General features: G+C 44.5%; 1 long non-coding RNA gene across 1 annotated transcript in view; it reads left to right on the plus strand.

Moving 5' to 3' along the window:
• LOC146856345 (uncharacterized) overlaps window positions 1-14964 on the plus strand; it is a 33220-nt gene extending 18256 nt beyond the window's left edge. The window contains exon 3 of the long non-coding RNA XR_014981468.1: window positions 7995-14964. This is a non-coding gene — a long non-coding RNA (uncharacterized LOC146856345). The remainder of the gene's footprint in view (window positions 1-7994) is intronic.
• The last annotated feature ends 2242 nt before the right edge of the window (window positions 14965-17206 follow it).

The following is a 17206-nucleotide window of genomic DNA, read 5'->3' on the forward strand; positions in this document are numbered from 1 at the left end:
CTAAGGCTCACTGAGCCGGGGACTACCACATCCCAGGGATTTTGTTGATAAAAAATAAGGGGGCTACACAGGACCCCCTCCATGGGCTCTATACGTCCCGGGGTCCACCACCTCCCCAGGGCTAAATAACACATAAAGGGGGTACCCCGTGGACTCCGCCGGGCCCTGGGATCACCACTTTCCTGGGGCCAATTTGTTTTTTAAACATGGGAGAAATGGGCCACTTGGCGCCCCTCCTGGGCCATATAGGGCCCCTGGGACCACCACCTCCCCAGAGCCAACCCTGAAAAGTAAAGGACAGGGGCCGCACAGCCCCCCTCCTGGAGCCATACTTGCCCTAGGGACTGTCACTCCCCAGGGCCAGCTCCTCCTATGTCCCAGGGTGCCCAACCCCGGGAAATAGATGTTTGCTTTAGCTTGGTGGGAGCTGTGACATCTCCCGCCAAGCTAAAGCAAACACTCCAGTTCAAGGGGGCGGTAGCTCTCAAAGTGCTCCTGCCAGCTGGAAGCAGAGGTTTCATCTCTTTCCTGCAGGCAGGGAAAGAGACAAAACAGATTTCTCCTGCATGGAGGGAGCTGCCTTTCTATTAGCTCCGTCCGTGCAGCAGCAATTCTGGCTCCTGCAGGAGGCGGGGAGCCAGCTGGATTAGCAGGGACCTTTTGGCTCCCCCGACAGTCCCGGGGAAGGTCAGAAGGGAGCAGAAAGAGGCAGAATTAAGGTCAGAAACTAGCAGAAAGAGGAAAAATAGAGGTAAAAAACCAGCAGGATGATTAAAGATAAAGGTGAGAAATGAGCAGAAAGAGGCAAACTAAAGGTCAGACATGACCAGAAAGAGGCAAAATAAAGGTCAGAAGCGAGCAGAGTGAGGCAGATTTAAGGTCAGAAATGAGCAGAAAGAGGCAGAATATAGGTCAGGAACAAGCAGAAAGAGACAAAATAGAGGTAAAAAACCAGCAGGATGATGAAAGATGAAGGTGAGAAATGAGCAGAAAGAGGCAAAATAAAGGTCAGACATGAGCAGAAAGAGGCAAAATAAAGGTCAGAAGCGAGCAGAGAGAGGCAGATTAAAGGTCAGAAATGAGCAGAAAGAGGAGAAACGAGCAGGAAGACGCAGAATAAAGGTCAGGAGCAAGCATAAAGAGGCAACCGTCACCGTCCCCCGCATCCGCAGAGCCACCGCCGGAGGTAGATCCTTCTCCTACCTGGCAGCCAAGACATGGAACTCCCTCCCCATCCACCTCCGGACAACGCAAGACCGTCTCGCCTTCAGGAAGCAACTCAAGACCTGGCTGTTCGAGCAGTAGCGTCCCCCCCCCCCCCCCAGCGCCTTGAGACCCTCCGGGTGAGCAGTGCGCTATACAAATGCCTATGATTGATTGATTGATTGAAAATAATGGGGAGAACAAGCCGAAAGAGGCAACATAGAGGACAGGAGTAAGCAGAGAAGAGGCAGAAAAACGAGGAGAAAATGAGCAGAGGAAGCAAAAAAACAAAGACATCAGAGAGTAGCAAACTGCAGGCAAGATGGACAGGAGGGCAGTCACAGTGGGAGCTAGCTTGAGGACTTGCCACTGTGTGCCCCCCTACTTTTTTTACTGCATACCCACTGACAAACCCACTGATACACCCACCCAGAGGCCCACACACACACTCATACACCCACTCACAGACCCACTCAGAGACTCACACACCCACTGACAGACACATTCAGACACTCATGCACCCACTCAGATACATTCAAGCACTCATTCACCCTCTCACAGACCCATTGAGAGACAAAAACACATACACTCCCACACCCACTCACTCATGCACCCACTCACAGACTCACGCACCCACTCCCGGATCTGCTCAGACACACACACACACTCACAGACACACTCAGACTCTTGCACACTCTCACAGACCCACTCAGACACTCATCCACCCACTCACAGACCCACTCAGAGACTCACGCACCCATTCACAGATCCACTTAGACACTCACACACCCACTCATAGACACACTAAGAGACTCTTGCACGCTCTCACAGACTTACTCAAACACTCATCCACCCACTCACATACCCACTCAGACACTCATGTTCCCAATCACAGACCCACTCAGAGATTCATACACCCACTCAGAGATCCACTCAGAGACTCACGCAACCACTCCCAGACCCACTCAGACACTTATGGACCCACTCACAGACCCACTATGATAGTCACACAACCACTCACAGACCCACTAAACACTCACGTACCCACTAAATCACCCACTCACTCACCTACTTATACTGCCACTCATACACCCTCTCTCAAAGGTTACAGATTACAGTTTGGAAATAAAATTTGAAAAAACATCGAAATTTACTGAAAAAAACAAAGGTTCCAGGGACTTTATAGTTAGGGAATATAATTCTAAAAAACATAGGAATTCACTGAAAAAACGAAGGTTACAGGGACGTTATAGTTAGGAAATAATAAATAATTTTAAAAAGGCCTGTTTACAGAAAGCTGGTACGATACAGTAAACAAGAGATGATCCATGGGAGGGATGAACTCAAGCTGGACAGCCTAAAGCAAATATTTTATTTTTATTTATTTATTTAGAGAGTTTTATATAGCGCTTCAAGACCCGTGGGTATCAGAGCGCTTTACAACATTTACATAGGCAACACAAACAGACAGCCATAAGTAAAGGTAAATAACAGATCTGAGCGTTAATGGATTGTAGGCTGCTAAAATGAGCTATGATTTACTGTCTAGAGGCTTAAGGTGGCGATCGAGAAGGAGATCCTATAGCTTTCTCCTAAAGATCATGAAGGAGGGGTTGGTTCTGAGATCTGCTGGTAGTGATTTCCAGATTTTGGGGGCATTGCCCCAGAAGGAGCGAGCCAGGGCTTTTTATTTATGTTTCTTTACAAATAGAAAGCAAGCAAATGTGAGTTACAACAAAGCCAATAGTATGCAGTGGGCGAGATACAGTCTAAGGGAAGCATTTCAGAATGCCCACAATAAGTTGTTGGCAAACCAGACAGCTGCACTGTCTAGTTGGCTTCAACCTGAAAAACACATTGAAAGATACTGTGAAAGTCAGGGTAGCAGTTAAAAAACTCATTTTATCATCGTTACAGTTTACAGCAAAGGTGGACAGTAGCTTATTACTTCAACTTATCAACCTGAAGCAAACAATGTACATGAACGACATTGTGAGAGTAACCCATGTGTCAAAACGTATTTACCTACTTAATTGGTAACAATTGATGGTGCTGCTGCTAATTACAGTGATTGCAAGGTTCATTATCAGTGCTTCAGTAAATGTGTTTTATTCCTGTGAATCCGATGGGGAATGGTGGCTGGTCCCTGGCCCTAACTGTGGCCTTAGAAGGCCCAAACAGGCATGACGCTCTTAGAAAGATGCCTAAAAAAAGACACCCAGAGAAAATGTCCGATAAAGATGCCCTTAGAAGGACTCCCTTAGCCACCCTAAGTAAGGCTCCCTTAGAAAATTGCTCTGAGAAAGACACCCAAATAAAGATGCCCAAAGAAAGATACCTGGTAAAGAAGGCCTGAGAAAGATACCCTTAGAAAAACATTTCAAGAAAGACACTCTATTATATCCCTTGAAACACAACCATAGAAAAATGCCCTTAGAAAAAAACCCTGAGAAAGAAGCCTTGAGAAGCATGCCTAAAAAAGACACTGTTAGAAAAATGTCCTGACAAAGACTTCCTTAGAAATACACCCTGAAAACTACACGCTTAGAAAAACGTTCTCATTAAGATTCCCAAGAGGGCTTGAATAACAAGCAGTGGACAAGCCAATAGGCCTATGTTTGAAATGCCAATGCATGCACCATAATCACCTAAAAGTCAGGCAAGAAATAATTGGCAGACTGTATTGAAGTGCCCTTTGTTGTGCATTAGCCCCTCACGTAGTTCAATTCAAGCACTGGAATGGAGGCAGAAGGAAACACCCAAACAACCAGTAGTGTTAGGTGAAAGATACATATTCCACGGGCCGAGCCAAGACATGATTGACACAGTTTCAAGCCAACACTTGAAAGAGGCTGTTCGAAGAAAACCAATGGTTGAAATGGTTGACCCTAAAGCTTACTCTAGGTATATTGCAAACAATAAGTTGACTTGACCGCTGCCCTCTCAGAACCCCAGCCAATACCATTAAGTAAGGGATAACACTTCTATGGGTTGTGCCAAGGCATGTTTGCCACAGTCTGAAGTTAATGGCTGAAAAAGGCTGGTTGAAGAAATGTAATGCTTGAAAGGGGTGGACCCACATGCCATCTATGTATAATGTAAGCAATAGGTCTGCTTGACAGTGGTGCTGTCAAAACCAGGCGCGGCTTCTCCCGGAAAGCAGCAGTGGGGCGGGAGGGGAGAAGAACGGGAGGGGGGGGGTGGAAAACAACAACAAAAAAAACATACCTGCCGGCCAGCCAGCTTGCCTTCTGGCCAGCCGCCGCCGCCTCTCCTGTGTCCTCTTTCTGGCTTCATCTCTGCAGAGGAAGCAGGAAGCACCTGGCTCCCAGCCTCCCCCAAAAGCCAATCACAACGCTGCAATGCAGCGTTGTGACTGGTCTGAGCGCCGTGGTTCGGTGCTTAGCCAGGGAATGGGAGACTGGAGATGTTCTCAATGTAGCCTACATGGAGAACATGTAAAGTGTGCATGAATGTTTGGCCGGCCCCAGAGAGCCAGTCAAACATTCATGCACATTTACATAGTGCCAACCACTCCCCGCCCCCCCTGCTCTGGGAGCAGATCTGCCCGCCCCACCCCACCCCGCTCACAAGACACCACAGCAGAAAAAATAAAATGATATCGTAGAGTTATCATTTTATTTTTCCTTCTTTTCCACTGCGAAAAGCCACTGGTCAAATCCCAGAGGTAAAAAGTTCCTGAGGATTTCACAAGATTGCTGGAAGAAACACCAGTAATTGTAAAGTTAAAATCCAGTACTTCGTGGGCTGTCTGATACAGGAGCAGGCCCTTTACAGGTCACATTGAAGACAGTGGTACTAGGGAAGAAGAGACATATCATGGTAAATGAGAGAAGAAAACAATCACAGTCGGGGAGGAAAAGGGCACCAGGAAGTAGAGAAAAACAAGGTCATGGGGAAAGAAAGTTCACAGTGAATAGTGGTATTTTAGGTTGAAGAAATAGGACACAGGGAATAAGATACAGGTCTCATTGAAGGCACAGTTCATAATGAAGGAGAGACAGTCAACAGTGAAAGAGAGGACATCCATGTTACAGTGAAGGAGAGACAAGTCACTGGAAAGAAGAGAAAGAGTCGTCAGATGAAGAGCCAGGTCTGAGTGAAGAGATAGGTAACATAGAACTGTTGTGTGGCATAACTTTCATATGATGATAATGCATATTACATGCAAGACAAGACTGATTGCATATCTTCGTGTCTGCATTTAATATTAAGGTACGTGTGTAACAGGCATAAGGCCCAGAAAAGCAGGCTCATCATTTGAATTGTAATGCTAACACTGTACGTTGATCTCCATATCTTCTGGACAGAAACTCAGGGGTAGATTTACAAGCCCCTTGCGTCACATTTGCTCCGCCACTGCGTCACTTTTTGTGACGCAGCGGCGGTGTAAACAATGCACTACGTTGCAGCCCATTTACAACATGACGCATCTAGGGAGATGTGTCACGTTGTAAAGTCCTGCGCCACATTATACCTGTGTCAGGTATAATGTATGCAGGGTGGGTGTTCCCACGCAGAAAAGCCTCGTAGAAGTGACGCAGTGAAATCTACACGATTTCACTACGCCACTTCTAGGACCCCCACTGCGTCAAAACATTACTCCTGCTTGGAGCAGGCATAAGGCGTGACGCAGCACAATAAGTATAGGCCTCCCATGCATTGCTGAAGTTGCGACCTTCTTGCGACACAATTCCAGCAATGCGGGACGTGTGCGCCAATAGATGCATCAGAATTTCTGACGCATCTGTCGATCCTTGCGCCATGGTGCGCCGTATTGTAAATATGACGCATCCATGGTGGCGCAAGGGTTCCGCACGCAGGTGCAGACAAACTGATGCATCTCTCCTCTAACGAAGAGATGCATCAGTTTCTTGTTAATCTGCCCCTCAATGTTTTTAACAATGTCCAGGCTAAGAGGAAAGAGGAGGAAAACTTTCTACTTGGTGCACATGTTGTAACATGGTTGGAAGGGAGATGTACTTGTGGAGACCTGTCCTGGAAGGAACTAGAGAGAAATAGCATTAGATTCCATAACTTCTGTATGCTTCAGCAAAGAGGTATATTTGCATATTTTTTTTAGGAAAGCAGAGCACGAGTGATCCCTCCTTTCTCTGTAAACACCAATGATGATAAAGGTATATAAAGTACTGGTGCAGAGGTGGAGTTAGGCACATGGACCACTTGTTGAGAGTAGATGCCGAGGGACTGAATTCTGGATTCTGACCTGATGTCAGCAGAAGGTATGCGGAAACAAATATATGGTTTGACATAATTAACTCTTCTTAAACTAGTACAGCCATGATGCCTGACAACATTTGGATGTTATGAAGAACAAGGAAACCCAAATAAAGTTGGTCAGGATCCTTGGGTAATCAATTATTTCTAAAGACAGTGGTCTCTAGACAAGAATTAATGAGAGCAAACAATAAATATAGACCCAATCAGTACTATATTTTACAGCTGTCCAGCCGGGACAGGTGTTTTTAATATATAGTTGCTTAAATATACACAAAATTCAGCAAGAACAAATAAAGTGGGACACAAGCCTGTATCCAACTTAGTGGGAAGGACGTACAACATGAGACAATAAGGCTCAGGCAGAGTAAATTGTTTGTATGAGACACATTTTGGTAGGACAAACAAATTATAGTGGAGACACCATTACACATAATAAGTATTATATAAAGACGTGTATATGGGGTACAACAAGTCGACGGCATTTCGATCTTTACAAAAGATATAGGATCATCATCATGACATTAACAATGGTGTGCCTGTAATGGTGTCTCCACTATAGTTTGTTTGTCCTACCAAAATGTGTCTCATACAAACAATTTAGTCTGCCTGAGCCTTTTTGTTTCATGTTGTACGTCCTTCCCACTAAGTTGGATACAGGTTTGTGTGCCACATTATTTGTTTCTTGCTGAATTTTGTGTATATTTAAGCAACCATATATTAAAAACACCTGTCCGGCTGGACAGCTGTCAAATATAGCACTGATTGGGTCTATATTTATTGTTTGCTCTCATTAATCCTTGTCTAGGGATCACTGTCTTTAGAAATTATTGACAACATTTGGATGCAATAAATAGGAAAGAGCCCAGTAGAATAGGGATGTGTGGTGTATGTTCGGGGTGTATTTAACATTTGCACTGATTTGCAAATTATCTGCTGAGTCAATTTTGATCATCATGACCATTCTGATTCATGTGATTTGAAGACAAATATTGCACAATTAATAATCATATCACTGTAAAGTAGCACTTATTGTATGTGCATATCGATTGAGGTAAAAGGGCAGGGCTCTGCTTCTTCATCACCTGCAGATAAGAGATTCACTGACATGTCTGTCCCACTCCTAACACCCCCTGTCTAAGGGAGCATAACTCACTAGAGAGGAGGGGAGAGACACCGGCCGGTTCACCTTTTCTCAAGAGCATATTTCCTTTTGGGGCTAAGGGGATCTGCTGGATATCTCCACAATAACATGGCTGCAAACATGACTCAACAGTGGTTACAGGGACGAGCTAGGTCACACTGAAGGAGGGAAGAGACAGGATACAGATGTGAGGCTGCAGTGCTAAGCTGGCAAGCCTCCCCTGGCCTCCCTGGAATGAGGGTTTCACCTCCTTAGACTTCAGGACTCACCCTGCCCTGGAGAGCATTATATCTCGTTCTGTCAGTCATGGTGCTCCACATTGCTGAGTAATGCTTGCTTCATAATCTCTCTCTCAAAACTATGCTCACATGCCCTGTTTCTTTCCTAGGTGTCCAGGGCAGCACAGCACTTGCTGCAGTTTTGCCAAGAGCACGCGAAGAGTGATGGATTGCTGTTGAGAGTTCCCGCCTCAGCCAACCCCTTCAAGGACAAGAAGCCCTGCACAATCCTGTGAGGACTGCACCATCCGCTGAGGGCCGCACTCTTCAGGACCTACATCCTATGTTGAATGCACCATCTCCTGAGTGTCGCACTCTTCAAGAACTACATCTCTTGAGGCCCGCACCATACTGTGAAAGAAGCCTGCACCACCCTTTGAAAGGGACTGCACACTCTAATGTGGGTTGCATTATCTTGTGAGGGCTACACTGTTCTTCAGTGGTGACAGGACGCTATATTGGTTGCACTTTCATGTGAGAGAGTCCTGTGCCAATCAGCAAACCCTCTGTTACACTATTAGAGAAGCCTGCTCATACATTTGAGGTCTATCCAATCCTGTGAGCCTTTTGTCGTCCCATGAGAGCCCTATCCCCCAACTTGTAAGCCCTGCACAATGCTCTTCTAAGCAATGATACCTTCCTGTGAGTTTTGAAATATCCTGTGGGAGGCATTCCTCATCCTGTCACCGCTCTGCCACCCAGTGAGGTATGTCTCCTCCTGCAAGGCTGCAACTGCCTGTGAGAGGCCTTTTCTAATTCATGAGAAAGACCTGCACCAACCCGTGAGAGATGTGCACCAAGCTGTAAGCAAGGTGTGGCACCTTCCTTTGACTCCTATAGCGATATATGATCCTGTTACACTCAATGAGACAACCTTTAAGATTGCAACGACCTGTGAGAGCCCAGACTATCATGTGAGAAATTCCTGCAGTTTCCAGTGCAAAATACTGGGCAGTTTGCACCAACTTGTGAGCGAAGCCTGCAACATTTTTTGAGTGAGACTAACCACATTCAGAGGCTTGTGCACCACCCTGTGAAGGCCGAGCAATCTCGTGAGCGAGGCGAGCAGCACCATCCTTTAAGAGAAGCAGTGACCACCCTCTGAAGGCTGCACATCCAGTGATCTTTTTACCATCGAGTGATATGGGTCTGCGCCATCCTGTGAGACAGAAGAGTGAACATCCTATGAGAGTGGAGTACATCAACATGGGAGGGGCTTCCACTACCATTTGAGTACAACACACTATCTCCTGTGAGAGGCCGACGCTATTCCATGAGAAACCTGCACCATCCTGTGAAGTCTGCCCTATCTTGTGGGAGAGGACAACTTTATACTGTGAGCGGTTTGCAACATCCTGTGAGAAATCTGCCTCAGACCATGAGAAGGCTGTGCGGCATCCTCCGAAAGCTGCATCATCACAGTGCTTAATGTCTGCATATGCCTACAGGCGGTGAGCACCTGCACTCATTTTGTGGGACTGAACTTACTTTTCGTCATAATACTTTTACCCCAAGATACAAAGGTGGAAAAGGATGACCGATGAGACAGTTGGTTAAATCTGGAAAAGTATTTAAAGAGAAAGAGGGTGTAGGTTGGTGAAGGAAAGTAGTGTGAGATTGTGTTCAGAGTAGACGACCTTGGTATTTGAAACCCTGGCATTTGGCAGAGCCAGCTGTGGGCTGGCAAGAAAAACGTTGAATCCGTGCACTTATTTTTATTTACAAATGCAGAGCCTGATTTAGATATAATTCCCATTTCGGCGGATGGGATATCCGTCACTGTTGTTACAGAGTAATCTGTCCGCCAAGATCAAAATCAGGCCCTAAGTACTGTCTCAAGGCAAGTCCTGTACGTTCTGAGAGCAAGGCTAGACATACCGTCTGAGGCAGGGGTTATCTAGAAGGATATGGCGGGGCAGAACCTCCCCCCAGTCACAGAATACCAGGACATTTTTGTCCAGATGAGGGCCAGCCGTAATGGTGTCTAAGCACTCAATTGGTGTGTGTGAAGTCAAGGCACCGTTCTCTAAACAGTTGTTGGCAGTGTCTGGAGACGAGCTAAGAGACTCAGAAGAGTGTCTGAGGGTAAAACAAGGATCTCTTGAAACATGCTGCAGGTGCTTGAGCGACTGATGGCCTCTGTCAGCAGAGTGTGAAAGTGTTATCACTAGCTAGGGTGACTGAAGACAAACTCATAGTATCTTTCTGGGGTATCTGATGGTACATCTAAAGTTTGTGGGGGAAACTGGGAGCTTTTAAGGCCCAGCTGAGGAGAGGGGCAGTCTGCAAGCCCACTCATAGCTTTTTAAGGCATACTAGAGGTGGCTGATGGCACAGAAGAGGTCTCTGAGTGCACACCTGGGTTGATTAAAAGAAAAGATAAGATTGTCTGAAAGAAGGCTGAGATTCATCTGGGGTATCTGAGAGCCAAATGGAGGTTCTTAAGATACAAGCTGACAGCCTACTGGAGGTGTCTAAGTTGGGTTTCTGAGTGTGGTCTGGTGTGTCTTAGTTTAGAGTGAGGGTGTCTAGCAGCTGGCTGAGGGTCTCCGAAGGTCTGCTGGGCATGTCTGAATGCAGACAGAATGTCTTGGAGTGAGATATGGCGGGATCTAGTGCCAGCTGTGACTGCTGAAGGTGGGTCAAGTTGTGGTTCAGGTAGCCTGTGCCCAAATACGGGTGGCTGAATCTGTTTGAGACTTAAGGTCTCTAACGGCATGTAGAGGACTACTAATGATCAGTTCATAAAATGTTAGGGTGGCTGAAGATATTCACAAGTAGACTGGGAGTTGTCTCAGTCTTGCCAAATATTTCTACGGCATGGCTGAGGTTTCTGAGTGCCTGTTTGTGGTTCTGAGACAATTGCACAGGTCTCTACGGGCCATTTGGGGTGCTGAAGGACAAGCTGTGTGTGTCTGATAAAAAACAATGGGCCATAGCAGGTGAGATGCTGCTCTTTGAGGGCTATATGCAGACAATTACACGTAATATGGAGCTCTCTGTACCTCTTTGAGGGTAGACAGAAGAATCGGCTTTGGCTGTCGGAAGGTTGCCTTCCGTTGACCGGCTAGCTTTGCCTGATGTTGAGCTGATGATTGCTGATCATCGACAGGTGATATCTGAGCGCCTAGCTGAGGGTGTCTCTGAGGCATTTAGTCGGTCTTTTGACTGGAACAGTGGTCTATGGGCCAACTAAGGATCCCTGAGTGCCAGGTAGGGGAGTGTAAGGTCCTGCTGGGAGTAACTGAGGGCCTGCTGGTGTTCTCTAAGGTTATGCTGGAGGTTTCTGGGGACAGCCCAAGAATGTCTGAAGGCAGACCAGGAGTGTTTAAGTGCTATCTCTGCTTAACTGGGAAAGGTGGGGTCTACGATGATGTGCTGGGGGTTTCTGAGGGGCGTCTATGGTTGTTTAAAGACAATCTTGGGATATGTGGAGGATCACAGCTGGAACATGGGATTTGTGGGTGGATCAGAGGTGTATGAGAGTTGGCTAAGGGTTGTCTGATGGCAGAAAAAGAGTCTTTATTCTATGACTGAGTGATCACTGAAAGCCTTTTGGGGATGTCAGAGTACATGTCAAGGGTCTCTGGGTATAAGTTCTATTGGATATTGAAGGACCAGCTGAGTGTGTTTGAAAGACAGCTAAGGACACCTAATGGTGAGATCACTGCCTCTGAGGGCCATTCGGAAGAGACTAAGAGTCCATAAGGGGTCTCTGAGGGGAGACTACCAATATTAAGGGGTCAACTGAGATTTCTGACCCAGAGCAGGTGCAAGGAGAGCAGCTGGGTCATTTTTTCTACACCCGTCATCTTTGATGGCCCCAAGTCTGTGATTCAGAAGACTAGCAAATGTTAAAAGAATAAAGCCGCCCTTTCTACAGGTTTGAGCTCGTTCTGACAAGCAATGCATGGCTGCCAAGTTTTCAGTTTGCATGTGTGTGACATTTCCATGGCTGCAGTGTGTTTATGTGTGAAATTTCAATACCTCAGGTGTGACACTCTGAGTGACACTTTATCATGAGTGAAGCAAAGGACGTATGTCCTTGATCTGAAATCATCTTCTAAAAATTACTTCCTTTTGTGTAGTTTAATGGTCTTAAAAGCACAAAAGAGCAGCAGCCACCTTCTCTTCACGCTCATGCGAGGAATAGGAGTAACACTGCTCAGAAGCAGCATGGCATCACTCCGCTCTGGGAATGGTTAACCTAAACAGGTAATCAGTTTATGAGAATATCAAAAGTACAGCGCTCCACGACCTGGTTGCAGTGGCCCACCTCTATGGAGTGAATCAACAGACACGGGAGGCTAGTAGGATAGTAGGATTTTAGCTCAAAGGCTGAAACAAAAAGCAGCTATTACTGAAATCTTTAAAATAATTGACCAAAATGGTGTGGCTCAAGAGACTACTTCTGGCATATTAGGGGCATTTCGGGATTTTTACCAATCCTTATACAACAAGTCGAACGATGGCACTAGTGTAAGGAGTGATGTGTTTAATTATCTTTCAAGTTTAGATAGTTCTTCCTCCCTCACTGCAGCACAAACTATGATACTATCTGCCCCAATTACTTGGGAGGAGATAGAAGAAGCTATACTTGGTTTAGCTATGGGTAAAGCGATGGGTCCGGACAATATTCCTTTAGAATTTTATCGTAAGTTTCGTAATGTTTTGAAATCTGAGTTATTAAAAAATTTTCAAGAAGCTTTTTTTGGCCGATCCCCTCCTTCATGGTCATTAGCAACTATAGTTGTATTTAAAAAAAAAAGGCAAAGAAGCCCTGGATTTAGGGTCGTACAGACCAATTTCTTTACTAACCTCTGATAGTAAGATTTTTTCCAAAATATTAGCAAACCGATTGAAAGACTTTATGCCCAATTTAGTTGCAAAATTTCAACATGGTTTTATTAAAAAAAGAGATACAACGGACCATATTAGAAGAATCATCCCCCTTCTAGACTGGGCTCAGGCTTCGGGATCCCCAGTCGGTGTGGCACTACTGGACGCAGAAAAGGCGTTCGATAGGGTCGACTGGGGATTCCTTTGGTCTGTCCTAGCCTGGAAGGGATTCCCAATCGAATTTATAACAGCTTTGAAAGCTTTATATACTGACCCCAAGGCAAGTATACGAATTGCTTCTGATATCTCTACAACACTATCAATAACGAGGGGGACAAGGCAGGGGTGTCCCTGTTCCCCCCTGTTATTTGCATTATATATAGAACCATATCTACAAAAAATTATGCGAGATGGCAACATCCCCCCAGTGATGATTCACCAAATAGGGTATAAAATTTTGGCTTATGCCGATGACGTTGCGATAGTGACTTCCGATATTAATCAAGCTTTTCCTAAGATTATATAAACAGCTATTGAATTTGGATCATATTCCGGTTACAAATTAAATATCTCAAAAACACAGATGATTCACTCGGCCGCTGGCTTACCAACTGGCCTGACATTATCTAAGACGGCTTTGTATTTAGGCGTGATCTTGTCACCGAAAGTAGAAGATATTGTGGGGCTTAATCTTGACCCATTACTCGTCTCCACAAATAGGTCCCTCGCGAGGCTAGATAATTTACATCTCTCATTGTATGGTCGCTCCAATGTTGTTAAGATGCTCTTTTTCCCCAAATTTCTTTATTTTTTTCGGACCATACCTTTACTTTTTCTATCTAGTTTTTTCATTAAATTAGATAGGATAATCTCTAGATTTCTATGGGGATATAAAAGAGCAAGGAGGTCTCTTACTTGGTGTACTCTACCTCCGCTTCGAGGTGGCTGGGGAATCCCGAATTTTCATTTATATTATTTGGCGCTATCACTTAGACTAATGAGTATCTTAATTTTTCAAGGGATATCTCTGGACGATTTTTTATACCCATCCATATATACAATGATTCTTGGTAGCCAAGCACAAAGATGTCTAGTCCGTTTTTCAGAACCAAGCTACTATAAGAAGACAAGATTTAAAGTAATGGAAACGGCCTTTCAAATATGGAAAATATGCAAACGAAGACTCCGTTTGGACAGCAATTTTAATTTCTACATGCCCTTATTTGACAATCCATCGCTGCCATTAACATTTTCAGATCATACCATGCAGCGTTGGCAAAATCTTAATATTTGTCAGCTAGGGGATCTTTTTCCAAATGAACAATTCGCAACATTTGCGCATCTTCAACAACAATATAACCTACCTAAAGCAGATTTCTTTAAATACCTTCAAATACGCAGCTTTCTAAACTCTAAAAATTTAGTGAATTCTAACAGAATTAAGAAACATGAGGTATTAGAATGCTGTTGGAAACAAAACAGAATTGGGGTGATTTATCAGGTAATGATTAATGGCTTAGAAGATAATCTTGAATCATACAATGCAAAATGGCAAAAAGAAATGGGTATTGAAAATGTTAATATACTGGATGCTTTAGCTTTGTCTGATCAAGTATTATGTAATGGATCTTTAAAAAGTCAAAGTTTTATGAGTATTTTTGACTTATATTATACTCCGGCCAAGTTATTAAAATGGAAAGGGAATGTTGGAGATAAGTGTAATCGTTGTGGATGTCTAGGCGCAAATTCTACTCATATGATTTTCTTATGTCCTAAATTATCTCAATTTATTTCCGAAATTCAAATGTTCTTAAACCAAATTATGAATATTCCCTTAGTACTTTCAGTTGATCTTGTAATACTTGGCATTCAAGCAAATCCAGTCCGGTTGTATACACGTGCAGAAGAAGGTTTCTTATTTATATCAATGTCTATTTATAGATACTGTATCACCTCTCATTGGCTTGATGCTGATCCCCCCTTATTCTTTCAATGGCAAACTAAATTGTTAAATGTCTATCAACTAGAAAAAGCTGTGTATTGCTTAAAGGGGACGAAAAAGAAAAATTTTGGCTTAGAATTATGGGCTCCAATTTATAATTGGTCACAATGTTAATAATATAATTTATATAAACTTGTTCTTTGTTATTAATCATGTAAAAAAGTCGCTCAATTAACTGATTACTTATGTTCTCATGTAATTTATTGGACATACTGTGTTTGGTCAACTATTCATTTGCTGCTGTGAAAATCAATAAAAAAAAAATAAAAAAAAGTTACATCAAGATAAACATTAGGTTACAGTGCGTCAAGAGTAGTATTGCAAGAGAGGTGAGGTAACATTGGTTCAAAGGCAAAACAATACATACAATAAGGTCAATAAAAACACTGACAAAACATGAGAACCTAAGGCTAATGACATCCGGAATTACGATATAATATAGCGAGTACATAGGGAAAGACAGCAAGTGTGTATTGGGCAGGCTGAAAAAGGGGAGGGGGGAAACTTTGATGGGGGCGCCATAAAAAGGGGGAGGGTGAAGAAGCACTAGGTCAGTGAGGACTGGGGCTAAATGAGAGGGGAAAGGGAGATTGAATGGTGTGGCTGTAGGATGAGGGGGGACGATGCAGTCAGGAGATTAGTAAGGATAGGCCAGGTAAGAGAGATAAGGGCAAAGACAATAGAAGGACTTAGCGAAATAGGAGGGTAGGGAAGTGGGATAGGGTAGATTGTGATGGGGGGAGGAGGAGGTCAGCGGATCGCTGAGTGTGCAACAAAACAGAGAGACGCTGAGTAGGGACATGTGTCGAGTGCAGGGATTAAGGACCCCAGTAGTGGTTGAGAAGGTGCAATTTCAGGGCATTTTTGAAGTTGTGGTAGGAGGGGTTGCAGCATGATTCTATGTGGAGAGTATTCCAGATGGTTGGCACATTTCCAGAGAAGGAGCGTGATTGTGTAGATTTCTTATTAAACAGGGGAGGAATGAGAGCGAGAGTGTCGGTGCTCCTTAAATCTCTGGAGTTGCCGGCTTTGTGGAGTTTTTCCGATAGCTACTGTGGGGTGTTTTGATGAAGGGCTTTATGCGTGATGCAAGCGGTTTTGTAGGTGGATCTGCCTTCAACGGGGAGCCATTTGAGGGATTTGAGGGCCAGAGAGATGTGATCGAATCGTTTGTAATCTGTGATAAACCTAGCAGCAAGGTTGAGGACAGATTTGATTGGGGCTAGGTGGATTTTAGGTGTTCCCATGAGGATGGCGTTTCCATAGTCGTTTTTTGACAGAACAAGTGATTGGACAACAGATTTAAAGTCCTCAGCAGGGATGAAGGGTTTTATTTTCTTGAGGTGATGTAGTGGGAAGAGAGCACCCTTTGCTGTATTTTTTATGTGGGAAATGAGACTAAGGTTCTGGTCAATGTTGATCCCGAGGGATTTGACTGAGCTGGAAAAGGTGAGAGAACAGTTGAGAGCATTAAGGTCCGAGATCCAGGACTGGATGGGAAGCCGGTTGTTTTTAGGCGAGAAGAGGATGATTTCATTTTTTTTTAGGGTTAAGTTTGAGGTGGTTGCGATGGAACCAGGATTGCATTTTAATCAGGGTGTCATTGAGGTGTAAGATGTTAGACCATGATTTAATCTTGTAGTAGATTTGGGTGTCATCGGCGTAAAGGTGGTAGTTGATTTCAGATTGCTTAAGAATGAGGGTTAGAGGTTCCATGAAGAGGTTGAACAGAGATGGGGAGAGAACCACTTGAGGACTGAACCATTAAGGCCAAAACTGTCTTTGAGAGTGCGAAGAAGGGCAGAATGATTGACAGTATCAAACGCAGCAGAGAGGTCAAGGAGGATGAGAAGGGAGGACTCGCCCTTGTCAAGGGATTGGTGAATGTCATCAATTACGTTAATCATGGCTGTTTCAGTACTGCAGCCCTTTCTAAAGCCTGATTGAAACGGGTCCAGCAGGCTAGAAGAGGAGATATGTTTGTCCAACTAGAGCAGGACACATTTTTTGAGGGCTTTAGAGAGAACAGGGAGGTTAGAGATTGGACAGAGATTGTTAAGGTTGTTAGGGTCTACTTGAGGATTTTTGAGGATGGGGTGATTTGTCCAAGTTGGAGGGAGACCGGGACACAACCTGTGCATGGCTAATGAAGAATTAATGATGGTGATCCAATAGGGGTCAATGATGTGTTTCAAATCTTGAACAATGTTAGCAGGGAGCGGTGTGGGAGAAAGGTTTAAGTCTAGTAATGATGTTAAGGACTTCACGTTCAGTAACAGAGTGGAAATGATGCCAACCGGCATTATTTTTTAGCGGGGGGAAGGTGGGATCGAGATCAGGCGTGGGTATGAGGAGGGGGGGAAGAGAGGCATCGGGAGGAGTAGGAAATATGGGGAAATCTTTGGGGGAAAGGTCAAAGGGGGTAAGGAATTGAGAGGGAGGGGGGTTAAGGTGAAGGATTGGTCAATTTTGTTGATTTTT

Source organism: Triturus cristatus, chromosome 4_1 (assembly GCF_964204655.1).
Source record: "Triturus cristatus chromosome 4_1, aTriCri1.1, whole genome shotgun sequence".
Lineage (NCBI taxonomy): Eukaryota > Metazoa > Chordata > Amphibia > Caudata > Salamandridae > Triturus > Triturus cristatus.